The sequence below is a fragment of the Pezoporus occidentalis genome, unplaced genomic scaffold (genome assembly GCF_034315485.1).
Source record: "Pezoporus occidentalis ecotype Australia unplaced genomic scaffold, CSIRO_AGI_Poc_V1 ctg12, whole genome shotgun sequence".
NCBI lineage: Eukaryota > Metazoa > Chordata > Aves > Psittaciformes > Psittacidae > Pezoporus > Pezoporus occidentalis.
In genome coordinates, this window is record NW_026912994.1 from 1,399,244 (window position 1) to 1,410,422 (window position 11,179).

Sequence of the window (11,179 nt, forward strand, 5' to 3'; positions counted from 1 at the left end):
TAGATGTTCCGCCTTTCAGAAGTATTCTGGCAAATCACTTTGAAAATGCTTAAATAGCTGCATAAAGTTTTACATCCCATACTGAATTCCCCCTCATCATCCTCTGCAGGAGGATGACTATTGCTGTGATTATTTTCAGTGAAGCCACAGTGCTAAGCTCCATTTTCTTTATTCCTGGTAACACCCACCCAGCCTTCCTGCCCTCTTCTCCACAAAATTACTCAGCTTCCCTGTTGCCTCTTTCAAGAATATTCATGAGGAGCATCCCAGAATCAAAATAATACAGTTATTATTTGTTGTCTTCATCTAATGTGTATTTTTTAACTGCCAGACACAGAGGCTGCATACCTAGAAAACCAAGCGTGTCATTTTCGGAACCACCCCATGAAGTCATCTTGCATTTTCTTTTCAAAGTGTAATTAATATATGGTGTCTTTTACAAAGTGCAAAACACCTTGCACACACACTCAAAATAAACCCCCAAAATAGCCTACCTCTCCCAATCTCCCAAAAATCAAATCCGATCATTTTAGCCCATCAATACCTTTCTGCATTAAATCTTCCCCGACATGAAAATCATTACAGCTCATCTGGAAGACTGACAAGCTAATATTTCTCTAGACCCAGAGAAAGGGTATCCCACTGCCGAGACTCTTCCAAATAGCCAGGGAAAAAAGTTACACCTATTCAAACAGAGAGTGAGCCAGGCTCAACCAGCACTGCACAGGGAAGAGGCAATCAACTTGACAGTAAATGTAATTAGTGTTATACTTCCAGCCGAAATTAAGCATGATACAAGCAGATATATCAAACAAATTTGACATGATCTATTACCACCAATGTGCCTAAATATATAAAATCACTGATGTGCCTAAATATATTAAGGGGGGGGGGGGGGGGGGCGGGGATTTGGTTTTTAGAAGGGTGAGGGTAGGGGTTTTTATATTTTAAGTGGGGGAAAAAAAAAAAAGCAAAACCAACTAATCTTGACATGCTTCCATCACTTCTGTCTCTACTTTGTTCGTTAAAGTTTCTCCTCTCCAGTTTCTATTTCCATCATGATCAGAGTGACATAAAACATCCTCTTTTTTTGTAGCTCACTAAAATCAAAGTAGCATCATGTCTCTTTTTCATGTCTTTTCTTCCCCTCTTGTCATTGAGAGGCTTCAATCCATTTGCTTTCTAGACACATTTGCAGGCCAAACCTGTTTCCCGACATGAGCTCAGTTGTTTGCCTCTCCTCATTTACACTCACCAAAACTTGCTCTCATAATATCACATCTCCTTTCCAAACTGACACCATCTCCTGGTTGTCACTCCCACATCCCTTTTTCCTGGTACCAATACCAAATTTCTGTCATCTCTGCAAGTTTCCTAATACAAGTAGTTTTCTATTATTTAAACACATTAAATCACACCACGCTCCCCGTCAACTAGCAAAGCTTCTCTACATTTGCTCAGATTAGCTTCAGTGCAACATGTTGTCCCAGATACACTTGTTCTCAATCACTTCAGTATGCAGACCAAACATCTCAGTTTCATTTCACAGGTCCCTGTGTTTAGCAAAACAAGACAAAATAATAAGATACTGCAGCAACCTCTGCAAAGAAATCCTCCCTTCCCAAATTCCAGTCTCAAGATCCAGAGAAAGAGGAAAAAAAAAAAAAAAGCCAGACCATCATCTAGAACTGAGAAAGGTTCACAAAAGTCTTGGAAAATAACTTATTTGAGAGCTACTCCATCAAATATAAGTCCTCAATACCTAATTTAGACCTGATACTGGAGAAGAGGGACTCATTCCCAGCTCAAGACAAAAGCAGAAGAAACAGGAAGACAGCAATCCTCAATGCTCCCAGAGTTGGACCCAGAGATTAAAGGGCTTCTCTGTTAAACAGAAAATATATTTTAAAGATAAACAAAACCAAACCACACACCCCACATCTCCTTTCCCAAATGAGAAAAGAACTGAACTAGAATGGAATGCTTATTTTCTTCTTGCTTCTGCTAGAAAGCTACACTACAGCTTTCATTTAGAGGCAACCAAGCTCTGTTCCATGACCCTTCACATTTGAGGGAAATTTAACCTTTTGATTATTTTGTTCAATGTCTGCTTTGAAACAAACTTTTACTTAAAAATACTATCATGAAATCCAGCAATGTTTAGACAAATTCAGTAATTTCCTAAGTCATTCCACTTCTTCTGAAACAGTGACCTGTCACTAGCAATATGCTCTGAATACACCAAATCATGTCCTTCCTAACTAGAAACTCTCATACACCCTGTTTTATGCAGCACCTGAACTTGCCACTAAAATACTTGAGGCAGAAAAAATCTAGGCCAAGCAGAGGTATTTGTGACTTTAATGGAAAGTTTTAAAATTACCGCAAAAAAGCAAGTCTTTAACTAGACTTGTCTTTGCTATTCCAGCAAACACAGAGAACATTGCTCTTCATCTCTGATAAATTACTCTCCCAGAGAATATAGACCACCCGTGTTGAGCTCCAGAAAGGCTCTGGAAGGAAGCTCAGTTTCAGCCCACTTAAGACAAAAAGCCAGTCACAAAACAGACTCCATCCCAGCGGAAAGCCTCCCTAGCTCACAAACACAAGTTTTAATCCCATTGATTAAGAGCTGAATTGCATTCACCTTTATTGTGCTACATCTTCAGGTTGTTCTTCCATCCATTACATTTTCTGTTGTGGGCGTATTCTCCGTTTTATTAACTGTAATTTAATTCAATACAGATTCCTACACAGGACAGGTTATTTTCCTGACTGTTTCAAAACATTTCACAAGATGGAGCACAGATGAATTTTTAAATAGCAAAACAAGACCAAAAAAAAAAAAAAGCCCACACACAAGAAGAAACCCAGAAATCTACTGCGTGTTTCTGTTGGGCTGGTCATAAAGTTTGCCGTATCTGTCAAGCCTCCCACCACCTGTTTTGTTTCATGAATGAAAAACCAAATGCATAAACTGCACATCATTGCTTGAGATAGCTGCAATCACAGGGTTCGCTGCTTTCGCCTTCACTGAAGCTGTATATTGTGTTTACTACAGATACCTGAAATTAATTACACAATCTTAAATATTTGCAGCCTACACTTTTCCAAGTATCTCAGAAAGCACATGTTCATGCCCAGGAGTCATTACCCCTATATTACAGTACCCTCAGCCCCACTGCTCTGCTCTCTGCTGACATCAATTCTGCAATGAAAACACAGTAATTCAGTGAGAATAGGTGCCTAAGGGAAGATAAAAGCATCTGTCTAACGAGTGAATACCACTGTCCTGTCATACACATAAAAAATACATTTTTTTTTAATATATATATTTATATATACTTACATAACCTACAAGGTGCTATGGCAAGTTACACTCTCCACAGTCTCCTGTCCAAAACACAGCAGACAGAAACCCACGCTGCTCTCACCATGTGCTGAAAAGATACCAGTATGTATTACAAGCTCTAGTGGGACATGGATCAGAAACAGCCACAATTATACCTAACAACTGAAGAGACTGTTTCATTTGATCTTTCCCTTGGAAGGTGATGCCAGTCTGAAAGAGCCAAGTGGCACATAGCATCTTTCTGTCCATTCTTGGCAGCCTGAAGACGGACACTCTGAGCAAGGCTGAGACCAGAAGTTTGCCACATTAATTTAGGCTATTCTCCAACCTTCAAAAATACCCACTATTCACTACCAGAACACCCCTTTTCTGCAAAAATACATTTTCTATTTCAGCACTGAGTCAGGAGGGTGACTATTTAACAACTTTCTAATCGTTTTTAAGTAGTTTTCAGTGCTACAAAGTCTTCACTCTCTCGTCATTCATACTACCCTTTCAGGTCACACCACCTCAGCTGAAATACCTTCCATACTTTTCTGCACTGCAACTGGGTTTACACACTCTGCCTTTATCAACAGGGACATTGGAGCCACTGTAGGTATCAGACAGCAGATTATCTTGCATGTTATTCTATCTTCAACAGCGCCTGCCCCGCACATGCATGGATACACCATACATCACACACACACCTTCTGGCTCTGCTCAGCAGCTCCACAGAGGACCAGTTTCCAAACCTCAGCAAAGGGGATAGGGCTGCAAGAGGCAGGCAACGACAGGAAGGCACAATCCACTAAATAATATGAAGATGGCTTAGGCAGGTATGATTTACTACATCATTAACACAGTTTTTTCTTTGGTTTCTCAGTGGCCCCTGAATCTCTCTTTCCTCTCCCATTTCACACTCTTCCTCAAAATAGCTGCCTGCTATGTGAGTGCAGGTGGAAAAAAAGAATAAACAAAAAAACCCAAACATTTTAAGTAGCTAGCTCATTTTCAGACACGAAATATGCGCATTACGTAGATTAGACTCAACAGAAAAAGGAGAGAAGCAATCAAAAAGCTTTGCCACAAAAAAAAAAAAAAAAAAAAAAAAAAGATTTTGTTCTGGTCAGAGTAAAAGCTTAACAAATAAAAATCATAACAGAAAGGAATTGCAACTAAAAGCATTCCCAACAAAAATGATGCAGCATATCCTTAATACTCAAGTGTTTAAACTGAATACAGCAGAAGTACAAAGGAATGCCTAAAGGTGACTCAATAAGGAGGAATTCAAAATAGAAATAGCATTACCAACATGTTTATCTTAAGCTTGCTAGTCCAAAATACAGGATTTTTTGGTTCTTGTGTTCAAAACAAGACCGCAGACAACCAGCACTTGTGCTTAAGATGCAGAAGTACGGTAGGAAGGTTCATCAGTGACTCAGAGGCTGGACCTCTGCAGACTCACAGAGCAAGCAGAGAAACCTGCCTTTCTTTCAGAGTATCGGTTTTAAATGACCGACACAACCCTTATTCTCTGACACAAAACCCTAGGATTTTGGGGTTCTTGTTTTGTTGTTTTTTGTGGTTTTTTTTTTGTAGGGTTGTGCATTACCTGTTTCCCTACCACATTACCCACTTCATCACAACCTAGAAGCAGCTTCAGATGTTTTGGGATGCGCGGCTTCCAGGAGGCACACCATCCTGGCTTCACCTGGCAACCCACCTTCATTTCACAGCACACCCTCCCATTTACTTAATATGATCTTGGGGCAAATAACAGCAAAGGTAGCTTTACCAATATCTGGAATGCTACCTCAGTAATAAATTAAGATTTTCAATGATCAGGCAAAGAGGTGGATTGAGATATGAGCAAAACCTCACAGCATGGGACAACCCAGAACACACTGAGCAACACACCACGACAGCACAGAGAACTTTGACCAGGAAGTCCAAATGAAACTCAATTATAATGACGCAAGACAGCCCATCCACAGCTTCTTAACTGCTCTGGTTTACAAGCAAACACCATGAAGTCTCCCCCTCTTAAACAGCCCCAGCAGCACTCCCTTTCCTCAGCCACACTGGTAACACAAGGACCTGTGAACTGCAGCCAGGACAAGACAAATTCTCATTTTCTATTGCGTTAATAAATAACACAGCAGACATGTTTTGTGAAAACAATGCTTTTGTCTCACCACACTGAAACATAAATCACTGAGATTCAAGATAGTTCCAAACACTTGTCTTTCTGAACACACATCGAGGCAGTCCAGCAGGACAGTTTCCCTCACCTACAAAACACCCTGAGAAGTTCCCGGTTCCCAGAACCACCTTCGTGTCAGGCAGCTCAAGAAGACAGGTCTCCACTTTCCCCCCATCCAGCCCACCCAGCATAGCACACATCATTAAAGCACAGTATACCTCTAAGAGAGCACACACCATTAAAGCACAGCGTATACCTCTAAGAGAGAACTTACCTCCCTGAACAACAGCCTGGAGGCATTTCCATCACCTCCTTAATCTGCAATAGCATCCCTGTTGCTCAGCTTTCATAATGCCTTCCGGTTAAGGCACGGGGGTGCAAGCAGCATCGCAGGGCAGGGAAGCAGAACAGACGCAGGTATTCATGTCGGTGCAGCACTGTCAACTCAGGTATTTATTTAAAAAAAATAAAATATCTTATCCCACTCTTTGCTTACAGCCTGCACAGCCAGACGAGCTTTAGTTGCCTTGGACACCCGGATAAGACCATTCACATCACACCTTCCAGCACTGACCCCCCCCCCGCCCACCTACCAACAGCAACAGGGAATGAAAAGCTTCCAAAGTGCACCCACCACCTGGGTTTTCCACTCCCTAAAACCACTCTCTCATTGCTACCTTTGTGCTGCTATTTAGCAGCAAGCTTGGCACGGGGTATGCGCAGCATCTGGCACGTTTCACCAGCTTCAGCTCAGGCTCCTCACATGCTTCCTTCTGTTGCCAGTCACTGGGATAGTTGCTGCTGTGCTCAAATACAAAAGGAGCAAGTGTCTAAAACAGGCATGAGAGCTCTGCTCATCTGTCTGAGGGCACAACACAAGAGACTGAATACTGGTTAGGGAAAAAAAAAAGATCAAAAAAATTTATCCTGAAGTGCAAGGAGGCACGTGGGAATCCCCACCTCTTCCCTGCAAACCCCAGAACTTTTGTGACATCAAAGGCAGCTAAAAGCAGCAGCCTGAGTGCCTCCTACCAGAGCATCGTGTCAGCAAACACATGTCAGTGCAATCCTTATCGGTATGACTTTCTAGTGAAGAGACGTCCCTAGAAAGCAGTCACTACAAATACAGTTTTCCTGAATATCATTACTGATCCAGAAGTAATGAAATAGCAGATAATATGGCCCCAGGGTACAAATCAACCACCTACCCTAATGCATACAGATGGAGCTTAACAGCTCTTCTGGTCTTCCATTACCAGAGTGAAATGGGATCTCTGAAACACCATCATGGCAAAGCAGAAGGGAAGCTTACTAATGAGTGGTGTTTATTTCCAGTTCTTCAGAAAAGGCTTTTAAATGCTGCAATCTGAAAAAAAAAAGACCCCTTTTTCACGTATAGAGTAGACACAGCTTCCCCTCACAGAACCAAGATAAAAAAGCAGAATGCACTGCTCTTCCCAGATTTTGCAGAAAAGGCTTTGCCAAAAAACAGTGTCTAAATACTTTTTGTAAGAATCTACAATGAAACTTTACCCAGTCCCACCAAAGAAAGTAGCAAACCTGTCATGACTTACAGCAGGATCATGTGCCTCTTGTTGATGTTCGCATCAGTTAAAGCAGTAACTTCCACAGGGCTCTAATACCGACCCAGCAAATGTAGAAAGTACAAGCAGGCACAGAATCTCTCTGCTTCCATCCCCAGGAAATTTAGCACTTAACACCCAGTGCCGACTCCCACAAAAACATGATGTTACGCATTCCAAGCTGGTCACATCCCCACAAACCAACCAAGCCAACGTGCAGCCCAGCACAAATGTCACACACCCTGAGGTGCCCATATTTATCTGCTTTGAGAACATCCCTGTACTCAATCAAGCATGTTACTTTAATGCTGCCAAAGATATATTTAACATCAGATTATTTAAACTCTCAGAAACTAGAGAGTTCACCACTTTTTAATCAATTCCCTTAAAGTTTTAACGTTTTATGATGCAAGTTAAACATCCATGCAAGGCACCTGCCTGGCACCAGACACAAGAAACAGCCGCTCGCTCCGTTCACAGCATCCTCTCTCTCCTAGGTGTCTTCAGTGACACCTATTTCTAAGAGGCACATTATCCTGCACACACAAACAAGACATCACCTGGACAACTTCCTTCAAAAATTACACTCTCAAGAAATCAATTCCTTAAACTGATTCCTTAATTAGAGGAATTAATATCTTTCAATTATACAAAAGAGCTGGAGGCAGCGGTCAGCAAGTACTTTTACGACCCTCATCTGTTCTTCTAAAAGCCTTCTCCAGAGCACTCAGGAAGGGGAATGAGCGGGAGGGAGGCAAGAGGAGGGCAGAAGGAACCCGATTACAGCAGTCCTCGTTCACTCGAATTAGTCCAAACGCTACCCAGTTTGACCTTGAATTAAGAACAGCACACAAAATAAGCAAAAGGACAAGCATGATAAATTAAGAATAAACGTTCAGAGTAATGGAAGTGGTTAAGGAAGAAGCGTTATCTAGGTACCGATTTAAAATTGCTGAATGAAGAATCAGTGGAGGGAAAAATGCAACTCAAACACGTTTCAGTACTGTGCTTGGGGTGGGTGGGTGAAAAAGTATGATTTTATAAGCCATCTTACACAACAAAGAGCACAAAACCCAGAAGCGGCACCTCGGCGAGGAGAAGCAGAGCTACTTTTAACAGCTCTTCAGCAGGCGCAAGTTCATAGCAGATACCTCACACAGCGCAGGGAGACGGCAGCCCCACTGCGCGCTGCCCAAAGCGGCTAATGTCCATTAAAACTTCACCTGTGTCTCGGAGGCAGCGGTGCAACGGCACCAAACACCCGCCACCCCGGACACCCGCCGGGGCAGGACCCGGGACTGGCAGAGTGAAGCGGAGGGGACCAGAGCACAGCGGGCGGGCGGGCGGCCGCGCTCCCCGCCCGGCAGCGAGCCAAGCAATCCCGGCCGGAGAGGTCCCCAAAAAACCGCACAGCAACTTCTCCCGCGCGGCTCCGAGCGACGCGACCGGGCCGGTCCGTCCACCCGCCCCAGAGCCCCGAACCCACCCGCTCCCCCGCCACCGGCGCGGCCGCACCTCCTCGCAGCACGGGGCGCGACATCGAGCCCGGCGCGGTCCGCTGCGGCGGGAAGGTCTGCGGTGCCGGCGCCGCGGGCGAGCCCGGGCGGGCGGGCGGGCGGCGGGGCGGTGCCGGCCGCTCCGGCGGGAGGGGCGCGCACTCACCGCTAAGCCCCGCAGCGCGGAGGGGCGCGGCGGCGGAGCGGTGCCGCGGGAGGGGCGAAGATGGAGGCGCGGCGGCGGCCGCCCCTCCCGACAGGGCCGCCAGGACCCGCTCCGGCGGCGGAGCCGGCGCCGCGTGGCGCCCTCTGCCGGGCAGCGCTGCCCGCGCCGGGAGCGGCGGTGTGAGAGGAGCGGGGCGGCAGGGAAGAGGGTTCGGGTGAACCCGAGCGGGTCCCCAGGATGCAGCTGTCTCCGCCGCGCTTACCCCCTCGCCCGGCTCCACAATTGACTACCGGCCCCTGGGCCACTGTGCCTGGCCCGAGAGCCGTATGCAGCAGAGGGCCAAAAACCCCCGGAAAGTTGTTTCCTAGGCTTTTAAGACAAAGATAGACTGAGTTTTACACATATCAAATATGCAGTATCTCCATAAAATTAGCCAATACCGAGTTTAACTGTGTATTTAGCCCACACCAATATTCCATTTTTCACCAACCTTCTGATCCCATGCACAGTGTGCTGCTGAGGATGCTTCGTAACAATGCCAGATGATTCCTAATGCACTCACCCAAAGCTTTGCCCAAGAAATGTTAGTCCCATTGACTTTCAAAGTCATCCAAGTCATATTTTCAGGAATTTAATTAGTGTGAGATATCACCAAACTGGCTGAAAGCCTCGATTAAGGAGGGAACATCTATTGATTGCAGGGAAAGGAGGCAGGGTAGATACTGAATCCATCGCCTTTTAAATACATGAAGTGAATTATCTCAGTTTAGTTCAGCTGCACTGTTTAAAAATTCAAGTAAACGTTATTCAGCACAACCAACGGGTTTTTTTGTACACAGTCAGTAAGTTTAGGTGTTATTCAGGAAACAAAAAAAAAAAGAATACATAATATCCAACTCAGCATGTATCAGGTGACTGTACGAATAATGAAATCACTACCAAATTTATTCCCGCTTTTCATGCAGTTCTTATTTCTATGTTGTTAAAGAAGGTTCATTCTCACACTACGTGGGGTGTGAAACTAATTATGACTAGTGAGAAGGAGAAATAACTCCACTGATGTGAAGATGGTATAAACGAACAACACTCAGACACTTTCAGACTACTACATGTCCTTTGTGCTAGCACTGTACCCTGAGGATAGGCTATTCAAAAATCGACTCACCAGATGTTTTCCATTCAACAAGAATAACGTATATAAAGTTTTAATGGCCATGGTCGTATTGCTCATGTTTGTAATCTTTTTCTTTACAGAAATACTAAATACTGGTAAGCCCTAATGCAAGGATTGTTCATAGCATCTACAGACTCCAAATGAAACCAGAAATTTGTTGTGTTGGGTTCTGTATAATTAGCCAGTGCTCCTGCCTCAGAGACCTTCTGTCTTACAAAGGCAGGAGACAGCAGAGTAGAAACGAAAGCAGAGAGATGTGATGGTCTTATCATAAGGTATGAATTCCAGATCAGAGATTGAAACATGAGTTTACTGACTCAAGGTTTAGTCCTGCCTCTCATGAATTATTAGGCATCTCCCTGGAAGTTCACTGGGGAAGGAAAGTCCCCCAGAAACTGCACACCGGCTGGTCAGGAATGTTCCAAATGAAGTTTTGTGCAAAAAGTTCAATTTGTCAAAGTGGACAAGGTAATTTGTTTCACAAAGGTTTTTCTCTCAGATCCTTCCCAGGTCAGAGAGCCGTACCCTTCGCTTCTCTGCTGCCTGCTTCTTTTTTTCTATTGAAAAGTTCTGAAAGATCTCATTCTTGTTCGATACAGAATGGAAAACACCTCTTGAAATGTCAGGAGCTCTTCATGAGAGACACTTCTTTTTCTTTCCTAACTGGCCCTGGGCTACAGGCAGTTACGCTCTGTTTGCCTTTCTACAGCCCTAGCATTGTTGTCTGCCAAAAATAGCTACATATTGCACCTCACTGTTAATCTGGAGTTGATGCATCTGGGAAGTGGCACGGTTGCAATTCTTATCTTAATCTGCCAATGTAGAGTTTGAATTAATACAACTAATCTAGCATCAGAGTACGGGAGCCTGAAGTCCCCCTCCTCCCCCACCCAGCCCCAAGAGGAGTCCTCATTAAAGGAAGAGGCAGCACAAGAGGGCAAGAAAAAAAGTCCTTACTGTCCTACAGCCAGCTGAGTGCCAGCTCCTTCCATTGCACATATTCTGGCTTTAACTCTCTTCCTTGAGGCTTTAGCTTCTTTATAGAGGACTACATATACACCTAAAAAAAAGTGTAGGAAATCAGTATGGAGTTAATATGTAGATGGTAAAACATGAAATAAACCTGCTTTTCCCAATTTGAGTACAAAAGCTGAAGTAAGACACCAAGAAGCAGCAACAGGAAAATGAAAGCACAACCGTAGTTCATGAAGGAGCTTGAAACT

The 11,179-nt window shown here is 44.1% G+C and overlaps 1 long non-coding RNA gene across 2 annotated transcripts; it reads right to left on the reverse strand.

Annotated features, from left to right (window-relative positions):
- Positions 1 to 998: 998 nt before the first annotated feature.
- Positions 999 to 8,819, reverse strand: LOC134156911 (uncharacterized). 2 transcript variants are annotated; one of them, XR_009962126.1, is made up of 4 exons: positions 8,636 to 8,819; positions 3,350 to 3,440; positions 2,648 to 2,749; positions 999 to 1,884 (listed from the first exon to the last, which is right to left on the reverse strand). It is a non-coding gene; the product is annotated as an uncharacterized LOC134156911 (long non-coding RNA). The 2 variants fall into 2 exon arrangements; XR_009962125.1 differs by having other exon boundaries at positions 2,648 to 2,771.
- Between the last annotated feature and the right edge of the window lie 2,360 nt (positions 8,820 to 11,179).